The 21,910-nt window shown below is 44.8% G+C and overlaps 1 long non-coding RNA gene across 1 annotated transcript in view; it reads left to right on the top strand.

Annotated features, from left to right (window-relative positions):
- LOC126503862 (uncharacterized) overlaps positions 1-14,569 on the top strand; it is a 116,023-nt gene extending 101,454 nt beyond the window's left edge. The window contains exon 3 of the long non-coding RNA XR_007592430.1: positions 14,449-14,569. This is a non-coding gene — a long non-coding RNA (uncharacterized lncRNA). The remainder of the gene's footprint in view (positions 1-14,448) is intronic.
- Positions 14,570-21,910: the final 7,341 nt, after the last annotated feature.

A 21,910-nucleotide genomic window follows, 5' to 3' on the forward strand; every position in this document is an offset into this window, starting at 1 on the left:
GTAACTATGAGAGGCCAGATTTTCTTTATATATGTCAACCCAAACTTGTATCATAGCTGACAGAAGGCAAAGTTTGGGATCCCAGCAGTCAGATGAAGCCATCTACCAAAGCACACAACTGTAAAATGTTGTCATTCTTCTCCCTAAACTGTTTTGAAAATAAAGCTACTTGTCAACCTTGATATAGCTATACACACACATATTGTTCTTTTTATTTTCAACTTAACAGCTTCCTAATTCCTGAATCTGTATTTCTTGATGTCACAATAAATAATAAACAAGGTACATAAATAGAAAATTCCTTTCAGTTCTTAGTAACTTCTAAAAGTATAACAAGATGCAGAGATGAAATCGTTGGAAACCACTGGCCTGGAGTCAACATTTGCACAGAGCTGACATTCAAAACCTGTTCATTGAATTATTCCAATATTTATAAAAAAAGAAGTCGATGATAAAAATACACTCCTTGTTGGATTGCACATCAGTCTCTGCTCATTACCAAAGTAGGACATTGCATCCGTCTGGCAAACGAACACACTTCATGTTACTAAAAGCACGTAGCTGAAAATAAAGAGGCAAAAAAATCATTTCCTACGGACAATCAAATTTCAGGTATTTTTAGAATGCAGGCAGCCTGTTGGCTTACCATGGGTTCTCATAGGCCTGGCTGTGGCCAGTCATATTCCTACCCAGTAGCCAAGGAATTGTCCCAAGAGAAGAAGCCAGTCCAGTCCCAGACAGCTAATAGATTCTTATCTATGGTCTGCCCATCAGACTGCTCAAAGACAGGGTGGAAATGCTATTTGAATGAGAAACTAGGGAGTGTGCCTTGGAAATCCAGACAACGAAGTCTTTCTCCGTGGAGGTGTATGAAACGAAATTCACAGTCAAGAGCACCCAAACTGACCTCTTCCTCAAGCCAAGGCAGTGCAAACAGGGAGGCACAGGAAAGGCAGATGAACGGACGGATTGGCGGCTTTGACAGCTCCGTTTTGAAAAGACTAAAATGATGGTGTTCAGGGCATCCACCTCGATGATCCAGATTCAGACACGGCAATTCAGTTTCCGCCAGGCGGTTCCCAGAGTCAGCTCTGGGTCTGGATCAGCCTTAAAACACGTTCACTGTATGGTCGGTTAGAATCTGGAAAACAGTTCTGCTTTTCAGAAGAAAACTTCAGGAGGTTCGCTTCACTTCTTGGAACAAGAAGATGGCTTTTATGTCTGGATGAGAACACATCTTGATTACCTATAACAAAAATAGCAGAGTCTCAGACGCTTTTATTAAAATTTGTTGTTGTTAAAATAAAAATTGAAGAGTTAAGGGAAATGCATGGCACGGATAATTGGTGAGACGCAAGGCGTTCCTACAGTACTCAGGGTTAGCCAGCCTTCCAGCTCAGCCCTCGGTCTCTTTAGTGTTCAGTTGCGGTTGACACACAAACACTTGCCACAGCTTCACAGGCACAGGCGATCCTGGGTACTCCCCAACTCTTCTTGGATTTCAGGAAGGTCATCGATACATGTTATGTGTGTGAATATTGGAGAGTTTGCACATTCATGAGTGTTAGGATTACCTAGGCCACAGGTCAACCTCAAGTGTCATTCCTTGGGAGTTGCCCACACATCTTGGGTTTTTTTGAGACAGAGGCTCTCTCTGGCACCGGGGGCTTGTTGATTAGCTAGGCTGACTGGTCAGTGAATTCTGGGGTCCTTCTCCCCAGTGCTGGAATTAGAAACCTGTACAGCCATGCTCAGCTTTTTATGTAGCTTTTGGGGGTCAAACTTAAGCGTTCGTGTTTACTCGGTACTTTACTGACTCTGCCAACTCCCTTGTCCCAGTAGAAATATTTATGGTGAAAAAGTTAGCATTGTGACCTGATACAACTTAGCAGCCAATGAAGCTTTATGAAGCCACACTGTAAACTACTGTGCTGTGCTCCTCCAGCAAGAGAAACTAGTTTAAAACAACTGATCGCTGTTAGCAGTAAAACATTGAAGACAGATTCAAGACTATCATTATTATAACAAAAGAGAGATTCTTTTTCCATATACTTAGCTAGACATGATGGTGGCACCCTTGTAATTCTGGCTCTCAGGAATCTGAGGCAGGAGGATTGCTAAAGGTCACATGGGAAGTTCTGGTCCAGGCTGAGCTACATAGCGAGCTCCTGTGCCCAACAAAAGCATGGTTTTTGTTTTTGTTTTTGTTTTTTTAATTTTAGTTATTTTGCTTTCTGCAAGCATGGCTTTCTCTCTCCTTCAATGAGACAACCATCTGGTGGGGGGATATGGTTGCGATGAAGAATCCCACAGTTAAAGATTTGTATAAAATAAATTTTCAATGTAAGAAAGAATGACTAAGCCTGGATCTTTTCTTGAGATGAAGGATTTCTGATCCCCTTGTGTCCTTTTCAGGCTGACTGTTCCTAGGACACCTAACTCTGAAGTGTTTTTAGGGTGTGGATGGCATCTTCCTCCATGAGACATAGCTTCTTAACTCATGGTTGAAGGATGGAATGCAAAAATAATAGAAAATAAAAGTTGTGTTCCTCTTCCCAGACCACCTGTCAGGAAAAATCTTAAGACCAGCTGCTCTGCCAGAGCAAAGAAATCCAATCAGACTGAATTAAACCGAATTATTTTATTAAATGCAGCATTCTTGGGTAGTTCCCTCTTTCTTCTCAAACCTCTTGCTCTCCCTATTTCTAGCTCCCCTCAAACACTATAAAATATCCGGATACACTCCAATGTCAGAAAAGCTTTTGGACAGGCTAATGTCACCAGTTTGTCCTTTGGTGTTAATGTCTGTCCCTACAGATACATATCATGTACAGTGAGTTCAAGGTGTTTCTATAGTGCTTACCTTTGGTCATTGCGTGACCTCACTGCGGTCTTAGTCTGAACACACAGCATCCTGCGCTGTCTGTCATACAAATGCTGCCTGACGCACTAGGGCTGGGACCTGAGAGTACAGTGGAGTCATGGATGGCTGTAGAAATGTGCAGTTAACAGTGTAATTACAGAAAACAAAGACATTTCCCTACAGCCATTTCTCAGCATGTACATATCGAATCAGGGTGGCTTTAGACAGTGTGGTGTTATTACCATGCTTGATTTGGGGAAAAGGGGAGGGAGGGAAACTGGGGTTGGTATGTAAAATTAAAAGTAAATGTTTTAATAAAAATGTTGTAAAAATGCTGTTTGAGCTGCTGATTTGAATTTCATATTATTCAATAAATTTAGCTATAAAATTATGAATTTTCAGCCATTTTAGAAATGGCCCTTAACATCTTCTTCCATTCTGTACTATATATTTAAGCAAAGAGATAATATTCAGAATTATAAAACCAAAATATCACTGAATTCTGGAAAGCTCTGAAGATGCATTTTATCCTGTAGTATCAAATATTCAGGCAAGATTTAATTCCTTCTATAAAATTAAAAATCGCATCTAACCCACTAATATGCAGAACAGCTATCCTTTAATAAATGTCAGAATGTATGTATAGCAATAAGTCATTTAAAATAATTGTATGATTTGTTTTTATGAAACGTTTGACTTTCACACCTTTGTAGCCAAGGCCACATGTCTTTGTTGCTTTATAAAGGGCTGCAAATGGAAACAGTTTAAGAAGCCCTGAAGTAAACCATAGGTCAGCAATTAGAAACTGCTGGCAAAATCTTGCTCATTGCCTTTTGCCTTTTCTCGTGAATGATAGGTATCAGCAGACACGCACATCTATTTATATATTTTCTGAGGCTCCTTTCGCCCTACAAGGACAGGGTTGAGTATCTGTGTCACAGAGACAATGACCTGCAGAGTCTGAGATACTGATGCCGCATCCCTAACAGTAACTAACAGTTTGTAGACTCAACCGTGCATAAGCGTCAAAATTGTTGGTGATTTGTCTGTCTCTGTCACTAGAAGGACTTTAGTCTGTGGTATCAGAGAGCCAGGGTCTTGAGAGACCAGAGGCAAAGCCATTGCAGACCCCAAGCATAAGAGGTAACTGATTGTCTAAGATGAGTTAAGAGTAGACGGAACTTGTGCCCCTACGTGATCCTGCTGGGCTCTCACACTTATTCACAGAATAAATTACTTTCTCAACTAAGTCATAATTCAATTTTTTTAAGGAATTTCTCCAGGATAAATTTTGACTCTGATCGAATAGACTAAAATTCTCAAGAGGATGAATGACAGATCTTTTGAAATTTGTGCCACTTTTTCAAGTTTTTGTTTTGTTTTGTTTTTAATTTGATGGAGAAAACTCACAGTGAGCTGGAAGCAGTCTACACCAGAGCTCCCAAATGACTGCAGCTGGGGTTGGGGGTCACCCTTGCTGTCGTTCAACAGCTAGAGGAAAGAGGTTCATAACAACCAAACAAGTGGTTGGAAATTGGGTTTAAAAGTTGGCCAAGAAACTTCTGGAAAATGTCTGGAATCGGTACAGATGTGAAGGGGAGGAGATGTGTAATGTCCTGGGATCTCCATAGTTTCTTAGGTATATGCCTCTGGGGGGATTTGGCAGTGGATTCTAGGAAGCAGCCAAAGGGAATGATGGAACCGACTTGGGCTAAGGGAGACGAGGCTCACGCGTTCTTACAGCTATTCCTGAATCAAACCACCACAGGAGGCCCTTGGCTCACACCTTCCCGTTCCTTCCACTTTCTCTCACTACCCTGCCCTGAGCAGCCACCAAATTGAACTACTCAGGGTTACCCAAGGCACCTGTGCACTCTTTCAAGGGGTCAAAGGGAATAAGATGAGCTGCGTTCTTCTCTGGGATCAAACTCTAGGCTGCTGTTTATCATCTGTGTACCCTTGGACAAGACTCCCGGTCTCTCTGTGACTCTGCTTCTGCTTAGTGAGAATAGTCTCACCTTCCCGACAGGCCCGTGGCATTTCAAGCGGCTTACACAAGCCAAGTACTGAGGACATACCTGTGATGCCTCCTGGATAGTTCTAAGTTTGCAGCATCCCTGGGCCATCACCCATGTGAGAAAGGAACGTTCCCCATCCTGCGCACCTGTGCCCACGCAAGGCCATGCTGTGTTTCTTGTCTCTGGATCCAATTTGGAAAAAAATCCTATCTGGTTTTCTGACTCCCACATTAGATTAAGTTCTTTAAACAGCAAGAATTTGACCTTAAACATCTCAGTAGTCGGTGCATATTCAACACAGATCAACACTTGAAGTTCGGGTTTTTTAATGAACGTGGAATGCTTGAGGGAATCGATACATGCCCAAATCAATATGGGATGAATTAATACATCAACCATAGGTAATCAAATTCTCATGCTTATTTTTCATCTAGTCACACCTGAGGTTGTATCCATGACGTTTAGTTGTCTGACTTTACGGGTACCAAGGAGTCCCTTCCTCAGATCTTTCACTTTCCTCTCTCTCAAGAAAAACTCTCCCTGTGTAGGTCTTGCACGGGCAAAACAGCTCCTGTGAGCGCATGAGCAATGGAGACCCTATTTTAAACCAGCCCTCCCCAACTCTGGCTTTTACAACTTTTTCTATGCTAGATTTAGATACTCAACATTATGTCATGGATGGGAGAGAGGTTCTTGAGTCCCCACTCTGAGCTGGGGTGCCATTGGCAGCTGTAAGAGGAAGAGTCAGATTTCTCAGTTGTCCCCTGGCAACTCTCCCGTGCTGCAGGAGATGGCCCTACACCACTATGTACATGGCTATGGACATGGGTCAGGTGAATTGGACTCAGTGGTTATAGAATTTGAAAAGTTGAAAAGAGGATATGAAATTGGAAGGGAGAAATGGGAGCAAATCCAGGAGAAGTTAGAGGTGGGGGTTGGTGGGGGTCCAAATATATATATTTGCACTTTTATCTCCAAAAAGCCAATAACCCCCAAATCTCAGGTGAATTGCTGAATTGAGGAACTCTGGACTGAAAAGCTGACACGGTGAAAACGCCCCCTTCAGCACAGTATTAGGGTCCAGGAAGTGCTGATAAGCATGTTCATGTGCCAACCTCCACTGATATTTACAATACAAAATCGGACTGCAGAGGAAATCAGGAGGTGTTGCAGCTCCGAGGAGAAAGGTATCCTGGCAGCCAAGAGTCAAGAAATGCCACTAAGTGACACCACACAACAAACCTCACAGAAGAGATTCATCTGGAAAAGACACCAGAGGGTGGCAGCCTCTGCTCTGCAGAGAAGCAGCAAAGAAATGAGCAAGAGGCAGGCTTATATTGGGGTTCTGAGGGGAGAGGGGGCCAAGCTTTCCAGGATGGCTTGAGAATGGAGGGATTTTGTTGCCTGGGGTTGTTGTTGTTGATGATGATGAAGATGATGATGATAATGATGAAGATGATGATGAAGAAGAAGAAGATGAAGATGATGAAGATGAATATGATGAAGAAGAAGAAGAAGAAGAAGAAGAAGAAGAAGAAGAAGAAGAAGAAGAAGAAGAAGAAGAAGAAGAAGAAGAAGAAGAAGAAGAAGAAGAAGATGATGATGATGATGATGATGATGATGATGTAGGGCAGGGCCTGGTCACTCAGCCACTGTGGAAGTCTGGGGGGCAGGGCTTAGCCCATCTCACCTTGAGGGATCTTGACAGGATCTTCCACCCCAAAGATTCCAAGTTCTACCCTATACATCCTCAAGCTCCCTGCACCTGGGCACACAACTCTCCCAGAGAGACCATTGCCATTCACTGTCCTGATTCAAGGACAACCTGCTTCTGGAGGGTCCAGTTCCTCTTTCTTTTGTCTTCATGTGGCCTCTCTCAATCCCGGTCTGCAGTGCTTATCTGATGAAGAGTACCCACAAAGATCCTGAAGTGTCTACCTGTTAACAAAGAGGGGGTCCTTGCTGTGTCTCTTCGTGCAGGACACCAGACTGGTACAGCTAGAGATAAATTGGAGCTCCCACACCATCCTGTCAGATCATCTTGTCATACTGTAGAACAGCTGCATCATCTTCTCAGACTGGGGCTCCACTGTAGAGAACTGTAAGTTGAATTGCATGATGGGAGGCATCCGGGAATCTGTTCTGCCCAGGGCATCCATCCTCCTCAGTCGTCTCTCTGGTAAGACGTCTCCAGGTTTTTCTTCTCAAGAGGGAGAAGTTAAGTGAACACGGTATGGGCTAGAGGCCAATTGATAAGGGTTTTGCTTCTCGCTCCATCGCTAATCAGTTCAGTAATCCTGGGCAAATCTCCTAGCTGTTCCAATGCTCACTTCCCTCTTTTCGAAGTATCGAAGGTAAAATCATTGAAAGACCACAGGTTCCAAAACTAAAGTATCCCATCCCATCATCAAGAGCTATGTATTATTACACGGATCCTAACAGCAATAACGATACTTCTAATCAAACATTTTATAAGTTACGTGTGACTATGTAATTATTTGTTAATAGGGTCCCAAGGATTTGATCACACAACCAATACAGAAAGAGGACCCTTGATAAGTTATGGTTAATGAAGAACGTTAAGTTGGGAATACAAGTGTCTACTCTAGAGGGGTTTGAATCAGGATAAACACTGATGGCCACTGAATGTCCGAAAGGGAGCAGAGATAATGTTGTTTCCAAAGTCTGGCACAAAAGTTCTCCTGGGACTTGGCTTTCCATGGAAAACTAACCATTGCACTGGTTACTGCGGTTTATGATTTTTTTTAACCAAACATCACAGTGACCTTGAGGGCCTCAAAGGTCAGTTCTGACTCTGGTGAAGGGAGAAAAAGATCAGGGAAGAGAGAAGAAAGTGAATCCCTGCAAGGTTAGAAAGTCCAAGAGTCTAAGTGAAACCTTGTCATGTTTCAGGGTTCAGGTCCATGGTGCAATCCTCTAATTAAGATAACATACCTGAGGATCAAAATATTGGAGCGTCACCACTGGAAATAGAAACGCCATAGCCCTGCAGCATTCCCCCTAGAGATGAAGAAACGAAAGCATCTTGTCCAAAATTCACGCATCGGCCTTAAGCGAAGGCCATAACCCAAACCAACCTACTTCAAAGCGGTGGACATCAATGGGCCTCACAATTTCACACACACACACACACACACACACACACACACACACACACACATACCTACTGCCCTCCTTCAAGAAAGTCACCCTTACCTCACTCAGAATACCAAGAAAAATTCACATATATTGGCTCTATTTAAAAGGGGACCCAGCTGCCTCTTTCTGCTCCAAAAATCTGCATGTCCTCTTGCATCCTGGTTAAAAGAAGCATCTGCTTGGTTAAGGCTTTGTCCCTGGAGTTCTTAGGAAGGTGGCACGTCACCGCAAAGCTAATGCATAGCAGTTACCAGCATCTGCTTTCCTCCAGAGGAGTTAAGGTAGCTGCCTCGACGCTCCATGCGTACCCCATCACTGCCACAACTGTGCCCCGGGTTATTTCCAAAAGCCGAAGGCACACACATCATTTTGGTCATTTTTTGCCTGAGAGCATTCTCCATGGACGATCTGCTATCTGCTCACAGAAGCCCAGAAATCCCAGAGAACTAACACCCTCAACCAAGAGCTGGCAGGGTGGAGTCTAACAAATGCTTGCACCCTTGCTTTGGGTGAGGCAACTCAGTGGAGATGTGTATCTGTTCAGAGTGTGTGAACACAGCTATATCAGGTGGCCCGCAGCAGTGACTGACTTGAGTCTCTGCCTTTACTGTCTTCTAGTTCCCCAGTCCCTTCTTCCAAACTAGGCACCTATTGTTGGATTCCCACCGCAGCCTCTGCTCGGAGGGAACTCAGCCAGGTACAGTGAGTTTATTGCATGTCTTTCCTTCTGTCTCTGGTTCACGGTCAGAGACGGTGGGAGGCATGGCAGGGAAAAAGAGAGAGGGTTGTGGAGTGACAGCCGAGCTCAACCTTTGTCAAGGGCTACAGCAAGCAACATAATGGCCCCAAGGATATAAGAAAAATCTGTAAGGGAGTAGAATGAAAAAAAAATGAGCCATGCCTTCAGTGTCCTCACACACAGAGTAGAGCATCCCACATAGCGAGGACTCCAGAATGGAAAAAGCTGTGCAGATCTGCCCTTGGAGTCATGTGCTGATTCAGTCCTGCAGCCTGTTCGCTCAACAGTTAAAACCATTTCTCTCGCTGGGTGGTGGTGGTGCACGCCTTTAATCCCAGCACTCAGGAGGCAGAGGTTGGCGGATCTCTGTGAGTTCGAGGCCAGCCTGGTCTACATGAGCTAGTTCCAGGACAGGCTCCAAAGCTATAGAGAAACCCTGTCTCGAAAAAAAAAAATTAAAAATAAAATAAAATCACGTCTCTCTTGCTTGTGCTAGACCAGCAGTTTGAGAGGGGCTGTGGAGGAAACGTAAAGGGGACATAGAATCTGGAGCTAAGACGATTCCAGCCAAAAGGCCCAGAATGGATGTCCCTACTGGTACCCAGTACACCTCCTAACTGAGGTTCACTTGCCTGGAGGCTCTGTAAGGAGATCTTTGCTTGGCTCTGGAAGAGGTCGGCTGCACACTGTATTTTGCTCATTCCAAGCAAACAAGCAATAATGTAATGGCAGGAAGCCTCGTAAAATGGTTATTTCTATTCCCGGACTGCTCCGGGGTTCCATCTAATTTATAAACATTGTTTTATGAAAAATTGAGATCATTCTTGGAAGTGCCCACAGAGAGTGACCTTTGCTTGTTTTGGTGCGGTGTTTGTGTGTGAGTGTGTACACTGTTGCTGTTGCTAAGGAGGCAGTGGCCAGCTGGGTAATGGCTGCCTTTCCATCCTGCGCAGGTTCCTTCTTTGGGGAGGGCAAACCTGAAGCCCCTCACCCCAAACCTAGTGCTCCCCACAAAGACAGGAATGGAATCAGGTTCTGAAGACAGTGGCTGAATGTCTGAGGCAGGCTGGCCTTACTCACAATGCAATGCACCCAGGTGCTTCTAAACATAGAAATCTTCTTTTCTTCTTCTTCTTCTTCTTCTTCTTCTTCTTCTTCTTCTTCTTCTTCTTCTTCTTCTTCTTCTTCTTCTTCTTCTGCTGCTGCTGCTGCTGCTGCTGCTGCTGCTGCTGCTGCTGCTGCTGCTTCTGCTTCTTCCTCTTCTTCCTCTTCTTCTTCTACCCCTCCCCCTCCTCCTCCTCCTCCTTCTCTTTCTTCTTCTGAGAGTTGGGTCACTGGCACCAAAATGTCTAGTAAGATTTGCACTGAATTCTAGAACTCAGAGCTGCTAATACATGTCCAGCCTGGGACTGGGGAAAGCAGAGGTCAGGTTGAAAGCAATTGTGGGACTGCCTGATCCCTTCTACAAATGAGTAACAGTTGGAACAGTAAGACATAGAAATAAAACTCCTGAGCAGGGCTCACCTTTCAGCTCTGCCTCTTGGCTTGCTGGGTGGCCCTGGACCCATTACTAAACCTCTGTGTACCCCAGTTTTCTCAAATGTCAGGAAAACACCTGCATCCACTAATCCTGCAAATATTAATCATGTATGTGGGACACATAACAGCCAGCTTTGGTGGTCACTCAGCTCGGCTGCGTCCTTTATACAGAGTGTTCTTTGCTCAAACATCTGCCTAGATCACTCCCTCCTTCCCTATGACTTTCAACTCAAATATCACCTCAGTCATCCCTGCCCACCCATGTTATAAAAAGCATCCTTTGTCCCCCCCCTCATTTCTTCCTGGTTCTTCTTATTACCTGGCATTTGATCACACCTGTCTTTTCGTGTAACTACCGCTGTTTTATACCCCACATTCCCTAGTTAGAATTACTATGATTACTGTGCTCAAAATGCTTTGTGTGTGTTCGTTGTTAAAGGTTTTTTTTTTTAGATGTATGTGCATGGGCTTGCCTGAGTTAATGTATATCACTTGCATCAGGAGCCTGTGGGAGCCAGGAGAGGGCGTCAGATCTTCCGCTGGAACTAGAGTCACCTGAAGCCATGACCCACTCTGTGGGTGCTGGGAGTCAAACCTAGGTCCCCTGTAAATTCTCCAAGTGCCCACAAATGCTGAGTCATTTCTCCAGCCCCAAAGACCATTGTTTTTCATTATACCACAAGGTCCACACTGATGCCAAGCACTTCTATAGAGATTAATTACATAGTCAATGAATTGATGTATATAGGTTCCCCCATTTTCTGTACTAATTTCAAAATTGAGAAAATCAAATTCAGTCTAAATGTTTGGGAAAGAAATGCCACAGTAGAATTTGCCAGACTTGGTTAAGCTGGTGATGGGAAGAAAGCATAGTTTCCTAATAGTCACAGGTGTCTCTGCTAAGGGGTCGCCTCCTACCGGGCCTCCTTCTTCCTGGGTCAAATTCTCTTTTCCCCCACCTCTTCATGGCATTAACTGGAACACTAGAGCTACTCTAGAAGGGATTCTTTGGACTCTGGGATGAGTTTTGCTTCTTTTTATGGGACTGGAGCCTCTCAGAGGGGAGCATCTCACCACCACTCCTCCGGTGGCTCCTGGAGGAGGCCACAGTGGGCTCCAAGACTCCCCAGGAGTTTTCCCCGAGTCAGCACAGCCATGTGACCCTCCACAGAGCCAGATCACATGAGAACGCACTAGGAAAGCAAATTTCAAAAAGGATTGATGTCATTGGTCCCAGGGGTCCTTGGGTGGGGCCATGTGGGAAAGAAAGTCTTTTTATTGATCTGGCATGGCCCAGAACCAAGTAAACAGAAAAGTGAACTGATTGGTAGACAGAGACACAGTGCCAATGAAATACCAATGTCAATGGCAACTCCTCATTGACTTCCAGACTATGCTGAAGCTTGGCCATACAGTTTGTGGTCAAAGAGCTAAGATTAATGCCTGACTTGCTCACTGTGGATTCCTCAATACTCAGAAGAGTCCTGGGCATTGACATATTTAGAACATTCTGTAAGTCCCTATATACATTGTTCTGAGAATTTTGGTCAGAAGAAAAAAGGGAAGTCAAAGAATCCAACAGAGTGCAGGTTTGGGAGACGGCAGTAGTTATTCTGAACTCTTGTCAAGAGAGCTTCTCTACCCCATCATTAGCTCCCCAACCTTCACAGTTGTCTCCTGCCATCCACCAGAAGGCATCAGGCTTTTCTTCCAAGACAGTTCTGGAATATCCAAGCCTACTGGATCGCATTACCCAGCAGAGCATCTCTGCAGGTCGTGTCTCCGTTTGGGGCCTATTGTTTTCAAAAAGAAACCAGTGTTTGTTTGATCACATTCCCATTGTGCCAACAGACTCCTGGATCAGTCCAGCAGCTGATTGGAGACAAAGCTGACTAGCTAAAGGGAGGATGGCAGCATCCATAAATCCCCAGCAACAACACTAAAGCAGTAGGCAACGTTGTGTAGGGTAGAATGCAGATTCCCGGGTGCCGCTGCGGTAGGGACTGTGAGTCTGCACTTTAACAACCATCCCGATGAATCAGATTCAGATGGCTCAAGGCCTTCCCACACCCTGGGTACAGAGTCTCAGGCAGGAGCCAAGAGATGGCAATCATCACCAGGGATAGGATTCTGGTGGGAATTCACACAATTACTCGACTTTCTTGCCTAGGATTTTTTGCCTAGACTACAAGCACATTGTTCAGGGCTTGTAAGTGGCGCTCAGTGACCCCACATACTTCTCAGGAAGGTAAGGTGCTGTCTGTCATTTTGTGGGTGACACCTGGCGTTCTTTTTTTCAGTAAGCCCATCAAATGCATTGAGCATGGTACTGTGAAGTGCAGCCACGTTTCCCATTTCAAATTAAACACAACTAACCACAAACTAGTTGAATTGCAGCTGATTGTCTGATGTGCTGTTTTACAGGCATGTAGGTAAGCATTCATACGAATGTTAAGGTTATAGTGGGGTGATGGAGGAAGGTCATTGGCTAATAAAGAAACTGCCCTTGACCCATTTGATAGGCCAGCCCTTAGGTGGGTGGAGTAAACCGTACAGAATGCTGGGAGGAAGATGAAGTGAGGTAAGACGCCTCAGACAGACTCCATTTCCTCTCCTCTCTGGGGCAGACGCGATGTAGCAAGCTACCAGGTCAGACATGCTGAATCTTTCCCGGTAAGACTGGTGCTACAATTATTAGAGATGGGTTAATCAAAATATGAGAATTAGCCAATTAGAGGCTAGAGCTAGTGGGCCAAGCAATGTTTAAAAGAATACAGTTTGTGTGTTGTTATTTCGGGGCATAAGCTAGCGAGGCAGCCAGGAGCTGTGTGGCAGGAACGCAGCCTGCAGCTCCCTCAATAGTGGGTTTTTTTTTTCTTTTTTTGCTTTGGAGTCAATATGTTTCTTCCCAAGTGTTCAGACATTTCTGTAGGATAGAGTGCATCTTCAGCCGTAGATAATGTGTCTCTAGTTTTTAACAAATGAAACTGTTCTCTTTTGATCATGAGATCATGTTAGCAAACAACTGATCTTAACAGGATTATAAGCATCTTGGCCTCTATAGGTGGTTGTACAAAATCTCCTTTATCATGCTTGCATTACCTGCCTGTCTCTGGGGTTGTTAGCCACTATAAATATCTGATACCTCCCAGCTTCCACTCATGCTGTCTTATAAATAGAAACTCCCGTGCCTACAGCTCAACAAATCTGTTTGGCTGATAAACCTAAACTATACAGTTGGCTTTATTTGAACAATTAAGAACATCCATTTGTGGATTAGCAGAGATGGCTCCTGCCCCTGAGTCTGAAGACCTAAATTCAATCCCCTGGACCTACATGAAGGATTAGAAGAACGAAATCTCCTAAATTTTTCTCTGACCTCCACAAAAGTGCAGCAGCATGCAGCACACACACACACACACACTGACACTCACACTGAATAGATATTACAAAAACAAATGATTCAGTGTGATGGAAAAAAGCTTTGATTAGAAACTAGATTTAATTTCACCCAGAAGATTATAGATTATAGAGATAGCCACGCCCCAGTCAAACCCACCAGAAACCACTCTCCTGCCATCAGGAACTCCTGAAGGTCTCGTGCTCAGAGCAGCTGTAGGCACTCAGATCAGGGGAAAACAAGTTGTTTACAAGAAATGCAGGATCTGGGGTGTCACTGCTCCCAACAATGATGGTTAAACATGCAAGTCCTGGAGTAGAAGGTTTTAAATTTGCTTCTAAGCCCCGTGCTTCTGTTTCCTCCTGTGTAGAATGTGTATCGCCATGGAGATGTGCTAGGTCAATACAGGTGAAACACTTAGCAGCGTAGCTTGCTGAGCTGGGGGATGTTTCATGATCCAATTTATGTTTCAACCAACTCATAAAACAATAAAGTTAGACACACGATGGAACACCACGTGGTGTTGCTGTGCCCGTATCCATTGTGTGATGTTCAAATCAAGTTGAAAATGTCTCCTTCAATATTTACATCATCATGGGGAAAGCCCTTAAACTCCTTCCTTTGTACCATGAAAGTATATTAAATGTTTTGAGATGTCCTGCTTAAACCTGTTTAAAAACCACAACTTCCAACCTCGCCTGACTTTGCAATTGTCTTTTTTCCTGTGTAGTTCTTCAGACTACTCCAGGTCGATACTCTGGGAAACAGATTGTGTCTGAAAGCCAGGAGCTCAAGAAGCAAATTGGTTGGTTCCTCTGAGGTCTTTTCCTACGCAAGGGTTTGCTGCCCCCAACTGGACAGAAAACAGAGCGGTGCTCGCAGGTGAGTGAGGACATGAAACCAACTAACCATTGATGTTTGTGGTTACGCTGTCTTTTTAAGCACTTCCCAAAGTGTCCTTTAACAAAATATCAGGTATAAAAAGTGCACACTGCAGACAGAGGGTTCATCCAGAGATCAGGCCCTAGATCAATCTCCTGAAAACACTATCCTTCATAGCTGTGGTTCCTGCATTGAAGTGTGCATACCAAAGATATATTGATAGATGATCAATAAGTGTTTATGGAATAAACGGCTGGTTAGTGGTTTCTTGACAAAGAGGGACAGAAAGTGCTAGAAGCTCAAGAAACTGCTCTGACTGCCAAATATGAGCTCACTTGTCAGGACAGTTGGGCATACACACATACTAACACCAGAGCAAAACAGACTGAGAACCAACGTGGGCAGGGAGGCCTGAGCTTCAGCAGTGGGTATTGGCCTTAAACGTAGCCAGTAAGGCAATGGAGGGCCCTGCAGGAGGACCAAGGGGAGGGTGATAGGGTAGGTCTTTGTTCTGCCAACTCTTTCCCTGCTGGGTCCTGTGTTACTTTTCTACTTCCTGTCACGGGTCTTTGAACACAAGTGTGGGACCTGGTACTGCTTTTCCTTCTCTGTTTCCTCGGAGCACACCTGTTCCTGGTATCTGGGCTCCTCCATTTACCCTATTCAGGTGAAGGTCCTGGTTCCTGCTGAATCCTGATAGATATCAGAGATACAGTTCAGAATCCATTGATTAAATAAATTCTTGACCTCTATGGGCTACGGTTTCCCCAGCCAAAAGGATACGTCACACTCTATAGGGAAATAACAGGGCTTAAATAAGTGAATATAAGGATGGGCACATTAAAAAAAAAACTCAAAACTCTCAATAGAACTAGACAAGTATTTCATCATTTTATCTCTGCAAAGAGATATTTAATGCACACATCAAATATATGCAAATGTGACTAATTAAATACTTTTCTTTTGTAAGAATTCTCACACAGTATTTTTTAAAATCAGGGAAAATTCATTTATGAGTGAGTCAGAAAACATGGCATCGGAATGGCTTTGATGCCCTGTCCTGGGTTTAAGTAGGTAGCAGATTCTCTGGTTATAGATTGTCTCGTGTGAGCATCATCTAGACATTCTGGGAGCCCCTTTTCCGTCCAAGAATGGCCCACCCACTGTTAAGCATGTCAGCCAAGCCTCAGACAGGTACCAAAGGCAGGTAGGTGTTAGCCTTATGGAGTTCTCCTGTGGAGCAAAGGCAGGTGTCAGCCCTGTGGAGTTCTCCTGTGGAGCAAAAGCAAGTAGCAGCCTCGTGGAATTCTCTTGTGGAGAAAGCAGTTCTTCTAGTGAAAGCTCTGGATCCAAGGCCACAGTGTAATGGGTCTACGTACTCCCTGTAACTCATCCAGTTCCCCAGTGCCTGCCCTTCCCCTCCACACGCTAGCTCACACTACGTCACACTAGCACGCATAGGCTTACAGAGCAGGCTTCACGTTCTGGAACATGGCCCGTGTGCTTATCACGGAACCTTTCTTTTTCTTTCCCCACTAGAGAAGAATCCAAAGCCCTCTCCTAACATTGAGAACATCGTTAAGGACAAGGCCATGGCCTCACTGACAAAGCATAAACTCTAAAGACAGACGCTCCTACATTGGACCCCTAGACAGTTATCAAGTCGATAACCCGAGGAAAGCTGCTAACCCTCTCCAGGTTAGAGTTTTAGTAAATTAGTAGGATGCTTCATGATTCTGTGAATATATCTGAGGACTGAGAGAAGATGTGTCTGTCAAAGTAATGGCACTTTCAAACGATGGCATCTATTGTTGGCAGAAATAGTAGAGCTCCTTGATAGGAGTCCCTGCCTGTCTTGTGGAGTGGTCAGAGTTCCCTGTCTGTCGTGTGGAGTGGTCAGAGTGTCCCTGTCTGTAGTATGGAGAGAACAGAGTGTCTCTGCCTGTCCTGTGGAGTGTTCAGAGTGTCCCTGCCTGTAGTATGGAGTGGTCAGAGTGTCCCTGTCTGTAGTATGGAGTGAGCAGAGTGTCCCTGCCTGTCCTGTGGAGTGTTCAGAGTGTCCCTGCCTGTCTTGTGGACTGATCAGAGAGCATCTGCCTTGTCTACAGATGCTTAGTGAGAAGGGACCAAAGATCCAGCCACCGTGGCAGCGTCCTCTGCCCTCTGCTATGCCAGAGACTCCTAATGCCTGTTGGGGAGGATGTAAGGACCCATGCGTTGTGTCCCCTTGGCTACAATCTGGACACACGATGACAGTGAGGGGTCGCTCTCTGATGGGCTCTGCACTGAGACCTTCATAAACATTTCCTAGCCTAGTGCTCATAACGATCCAGGTTATTACAGTCTCTGGCATCGTCTCCAGTCTCTGCATGCTGACACTAGGACTCGGGACTACTGAGTGACCTGTCTGAAACCACGTTATCCATAAGTAGACTGAGACAGGATGATCTCAGAGCCCCATGCTTGACACCTCTGTCACATTACCTCAAAATGCAGTAAAGGATGGTGGGAAAAGGAGCCGCAGGCTCTGGGGGCCAAGACAACTTATGGGTGGAACGGATTAGTCAGCAAGGCAACTGGTCCAATGGCTTCAGGCGTGTGGCATATGTTAAAGATGGAGGGGTGTCTTGTGGACCAAAGGGTCTCGACTCTAACATCCTATGATTATAGCCGCTTTCCAAAAAATGAAAACCCTATGCCTGGACATCACTGAAAGAAATTCTGGATTAATTGCTCTGGGTGGAGTCTTGGCATCGAGTTTTAAAGTTCCCATGGAGCTCTAATGTGTAGTCAGTGGTGAACTAGCAGTATGGCCTCTCCTTGCCCCTGAAGGTGCCTCTTAGTCATGTGGCTTCTTGGAATCCTTTAAGGACTGGGTTTGTTTATCTTGGCATTTGGCTCGCAACTAATTAGATGATCCTCACAGGCCAGGCAATAACACATTGTGTAAATTCTGAGTTGGGACACCACTTTGCATAGAAACATGAACTTCTCGAGGAGAAGGATATTTTTCTCTCTTTCTGACCGTAGTCAAGTTTCCTTTGGAAAAAGGCAGCATCCAAATATCTTTTTTTCCCCTGCTAATTATATATTGAAAAAAATTGTCTTGAAACGTTGCAAGGCGGCCAACACCATTCAGTAAATTACACCATGTAACTGGCTCGGGCCTCATTGAGCTCTCCCCCCTTGGCCTTATCGAAGGAACAGCCACTTCCCTCTGCAAACCCTCCTGGGAGCAGATTTCTTCAGTTTTCTCTGAAAGGTCAGGGTACCCGCCTTTCCCTGAATCCCTCGTCAAGTAGTGATGGCCCAGCCACTTGTTATCTTCCTGTGCTGTTCCCAAGGGGATTTGTACTTACAAATTAAAGAGTCTGTAGTTTCAGATGGTTTATATTGGGAAAGGAAACAAAATAACTTTATCTTGAACAATTGCACTCCCAGTGAATCCTGCTGGCCCATCCACAGAGCCTTCCCCTTTGCATACCAAGTCATGAGTTTATGTACAAACCCTCTTCCTCCTCTGCACACGGCACATGCTCAGCACCCGTTGGTGACAATGTCCCTCTGTTCCTACACTAATGTCCCTTTACTCCTCCAAGTGCACTTCCGTCGTCCTCTACGCCAACCCATTCTCAGTGCCTGTTCTGGGGAGCAGTCTTGTATTAACGGTTTCCTCCTTGACCAGCAGTCTCACCCTCACAGACTCCCCTATAAATGGACAAAGATATTCAACAGCAATGCTCTCTAGCCAGATCTTGGGACCTATATCCTAATATCAGCTTCCCATTCTTCAAGCTCAGGGAAGCACACAGAGTAGGTTGTTGGTGGGCCCTAGGTTCCGTATCACCTCTTGGTGACTTCCTCGATATATCTCTACTACTCACAGACCTTTCATTAAATTCTCCCAATTTTACTATTTTCAGCATATTGTCTGCTTCCTCCTGAGGTTCTGACTAAGATATTGTGTGACTCAGGTCTCAGTTTCAGGGGATGCATGGTGGTGAGCCCAACCTAGTCTCAGTACCAGTTAACAGTCCAGACACCGTTGTTCAGGCAGTCAGCACATGGCACTCATTAAGAAATAGTTTGCTAATGATGTGAGCCCCTGATGCTGTCAGTCAGCCAGCTGGGAAGACAAGGCGAGCGCTTGGCCTCTGTGTGTGCCGTCAGTGACCTTGTAAACAGGAGACATTGTTAGCACAAAGGAACACACTGTTGAGGTAGCGCTCAAAAGTGGTGACATTGGACCATGCCTACCAGGGCAATGAGCTTATTGTTATAGAAATAAGACATTTCCTTAAGGGTTAAGCCATTTCCTGCTTTAGCTTTATTTGTTTGTGTGCCTGAGTGTTTTTGCAATTTGCTCCCAAGAGGAGAAGGGCTTCTCTGGTTTTAGCAAACTCTCCCTATGTACAGGGCAAGCACTGTAATTTAAAGCATTTCCCACACGCGGTCTCGTGGGTTTTCTTAGTGATCCGGTTAACCATCAGAGTCATAGTAAAGTCAAACTCACTAATGACCATGCCAGGCAGTGTCTCTGACGTGCTCTCCCTAGAAGTGCTAGCTTTATTCGTCATCACCAAGAAGTCCCTCCCAGGGACCATGATTATTCCGAGGGCATGGGGACAGGAAGGCACTTCAACTCCTCAATTCCCATCTCAGAATGGAGCAGAAGACCTGTGAGGCCCCAAAGGTAAACAAAATGTCATATGTCTCAGAAAGCAGAAACTCAGGAGATTTTCCAAGATCCCTCCTCAGGTTTATAGTAACCAGTAAGCAGCTGCCAGAAGTGGAGCAAGGGACTCTGACCATCGGAGCCACAAAGAGTTGGCCCAGCCACCTGCAAATTTTGCAGATGGTTCTGGGGTTGTAGCTTTCATGGGTTGTTAGGCATTTTGGGGTGGGATTTTTGGTGATGCCGCTGCTGTTTTGAGTCATCTCTGCTCCTATAAATGAGCCCTCAGCCTCACCACACTCCTGTTAGTAACCCCAATAAAAACTCACTGCTTCACCAGGACTAGAACTCCAGCTCAAAGGCACAGAAAATATATTCAACAAAATCATAGAAGAAAACTTTCTCAACCTAAAGAAGGCTATCCCTATGAAGGTACAAGAAGCTTACAGAACACCAAATGGACTGGATGTATATAAAATGAAAAAAGATAACTTGCCTTATTTTAAAATAATAAAATAATAATAAATAAAAGTAAATTTAAAAAGATAATATAGCCAGGCGGTGGTGGCGCACGCCTTTAATCCCAGCACTCGGGAGGCAGAGACAGGCGGATCTCTGTGAGTTCGAGACCAGCCTGGTCTACAAGAGCTAGTTCCAGGACAAGCTCCAAAACCACAGAGAAACCCTGTCTCAAACCCCCCCCCCCGAAAAAAAAAAAGTAATATAAAGCAAAGAAAAAAGTATCTTCCAGTTTGGTTTCCAGTCACAGTGACCACAGTCGGCATTCTTAATCACTAGGCTTTATTTCTTCCATGATCTATACATATAAGCTATTGCTATCCTTTTAAACCTAAAGTGTGGTCTTTTTTTTTTATTTTACAATATGTAGTAAGCTTCCCAAGTCAGCTTTTATAGGTGCAATAATATGTCTAAACAACCTCTTCATGATGTGCACTTGGCTTGTTTCCAGATACTTCCTAATACAATACAGAAGCTTCCTTTTGTAGTGGGTAGTGGATGCAGAGACTCATAACCAGTCAAGGTGCTGAGTATGAGTAAACGTGAGCGCTCAGCTGTGGATGGGTGCCTAGCTGAATCTCTCCCTAGCCAAAGCTTAGGGAATATAGCAGAAGAGGGTGGAGAAAAAATTTAATTTAAGAATGGGGCACTGTCTATTTTCCTTCTGTGTCTGAGATAAGACATTCTGACCCAAAGCAGCTTGGACAGGGCAGAGTTAATCCCGGCTTGCACTTCTAGGAAATCAGTCATTGAGAGTATCTGGTGTAGGGACGTAGGCAGGAACTCACCCCAGAACCAGCCGAGTAATGCTGCTCTCTAGTTCACTTGGCTAGCCTGCTCATACAACCCAGGTTCACCTGCCTAGGGCTCTATCCTCCGCTGCCGACTAGCAATCAACACATCCCACAGGCAGGTTCACAGGCCTATCTGATGGATAGGCCTTCCGACGTGATGCTAGGCTGTGTCAAGTTGTCAAAAACTACTAAATAGGATAGGAGAGCTGTGAAATGCCACCTTCTGGACATGACCGCTGCACACAGCAACTCGTGGCAGCTACGGTTACCTGCACAGGACCCGGACAAGGTCAAGCCAATCCAAATTGCAGCACATATGGGGACAGAGCCCTTGAGGGATCAGCCCTAGTGGATGATTTATTGATAGTTGATGGCTTCTCAGGGAGGGATAGTCACTTTTCCTCAGAGATGTGGCTGCTAGGAGGTTGTCCATGCTCCGGTAGATGGCTCCTTACCTGTGCACATACCAGTAGTGCTATTGGAGTCGGGGTATTTTTAGCAACAATAAAAAAGAGGACTTGAGTTGGGAAGTTGACAGGGTTGAGGGCACTAGAAGGGGTTAGAGGAAGGTAGTGACTATGACCAAAATACATTGTATAAATACATGAGATTTTCAAAGAATAAATGAGAATACTAATTTTCAAAGAAAGGAAAGGGACTAGAAGACTGATGAAATTCCAGTGGCTGCTGAAGTGTGGGTATTGAGAAGATTGATACCAAATTACAGGCCCTCTTCCACACACAGGTGGGTGAGGAAAGACAAGATGGGAAAGAGGGAAAAGAAGAGGGGCTCTGTCGATTCTAATGAGCTCAGCTCCATCCTTCGCCAGTTAGATTGGTTTAATCAGTGAGCACCAGGTTCAGTGAGAGACCCTGTCTCAGAAAATGGGGTGGTGAGCCATTGAAGAAAGCGTTCAACCTTGACCTCTTGCCTTGTATGTATGTGTCATATACACATGCATGCAAAAACAGACACACAAACATAAAAACCTCTGCTGTCTGTCTATCTATCTATCTATCTATCTATCTATCTATCCATCCATCCATCCATCCATCCATCCATCTTTGTCTCTATATCTCAGTTGAGTGGAGGACTCTGACGCATCTCTCTAACATCTTTTCCTTTCTTGGAAATGAACAAGACCTCAAAGGAAGCAGGCCTCGCCTCTTTTCCCCTAGTTATCCCCCATCACCACCCACCCCTGAAGAAAAAGCAGTGACTTGGGCTCTCATATCTCCAGTGCTGTAGCTGCTTTCTCTGTTGGATGCCCCACTCGACTGTCACTTGTCCTATGAGGATATGGAAACTGAGCTCCAGACAA

The sequence above is a fragment of the Alexandromys fortis genome, unplaced genomic scaffold (genome assembly GCF_014885135.2).
Source record: "Alexandromys fortis isolate MF-2015 unplaced genomic scaffold, M_Fortis_MF-2015_v1.1 scaffold_50, whole genome shotgun sequence".
Lineage (NCBI taxonomy): Eukaryota > Metazoa > Chordata > Mammalia > Rodentia > Cricetidae > Alexandromys > Alexandromys fortis.